The following is a 981-nucleotide window of genomic DNA, read 5'->3' as shown; positions in this document are numbered from 1 at the left end:
CATAGTATAGTAAGGGTTTAAACGACATAGTATAGTAAGGCATAAAAATGTCAAAAAACGTCATAGTATATTCAGGCATAAAAATGTCAAAAAAACGTCATAGTATAGTATGGCATAAAAATGTCAAAAACTTCATAGTATATTCAGGCATAAAAATGTCAAAAAACGTCATACTATATTCAGGCATTAAAATGTCAAAAAAACATCATGGTATATTATGGCATAAAAGGCAATAAAAACAACATAGTATAGTAAGGGTTTAAACGACATAGTATAGTATGGCATAAAAATGTCAAAAAACGTCATAGTATAGTATGAGATAAAAATGTCAAAAAAACATCATGCTATATTATGGCATAAAAGGCAATAAAAACAACATAGTATAGTAAGGGTTTAAACAACATAGTATAGTGAGGCATAAAAATGTCAAAAAACGTCATAGTATATTCAGGCATAAAAAAGTCAAAAAAACGTCATAGTATAGTATGGCATAAAAATGTCAAAAAAACATCATGCTATATTATGGCATAAAAGGCAATAAAAACAACATAGTATAATAAGGGTTTATACGTCATAGTATAGTATGGCATAAAAATGTCAAAAAAACATCATGCTATATTATGGCATAAAAGGCAATAAAACGTCATAGTATAGTATGGCATAAAAATGTCAAAAAAACATCATGCTATATTATGGCATAAAAGGCAATAAAAACAACATAGTATAGTAAGGGTTTAAACAACATAGTATAGTATTGCATAAAAATGTCAAAAAAACATCATGCTATATTATGGCATAAAAGGCAATAAAAACAACATAGTATAGTAAGGGTTTAAACAACATAGTATAGTATTGCATAAAAATGTCAAAAAACGTTATACTATATTCAGGCATAAAAATGTCAAAAACTTCATAGTATATTCAGGCATAAAAATGTCAAAAAATCGTCATAGTATAGTAAGGCATAAAAATGTCAAAAAA

At 26.7% G+C, this 981-nt stretch overlaps 1 non-coding gene and 1 pseudogene across 1 annotated transcript; both read right to left on the bottom strand.

Annotated features, from left to right (window-relative positions):
- Positions 1–138: 138 nt before the first annotated feature.
- LOC147819856 (small nucleolar RNA SNORD36) lies at positions 139–216 on the bottom strand. The gene has a single exon (XR_015436172.1). It is a non-coding gene; the product is annotated as a small nucleolar RNA SNORD36 (small nucleolar RNA).
- Positions 217–881: 665 nt separating this feature from the next.
- LOC147819855 (small nucleolar RNA SNORD36) lies at positions 882–953 on the bottom strand (annotated as a pseudogene).
- Between the last annotated feature and the right edge of the window lie 28 nt (positions 954–981).

This window comes from Seriola lalandi, unplaced genomic scaffold, assembly GCF_002814215.2.
Source record: "Seriola lalandi dorsalis isolate HSWRI2012SDOR001 ecotype SW California unplaced genomic scaffold, Sedor1 jcf7180002035871, whole genome shotgun sequence".
In the NCBI taxonomy this organism is placed as follows: Eukaryota; Metazoa; Chordata; class Actinopteri; order Carangiformes; family Carangidae; genus Seriola; species Seriola lalandi.
Note: the sequence above shows the minus strand (reverse complement) of the source record. Positions and strands in the feature narration are given on the sequence as shown.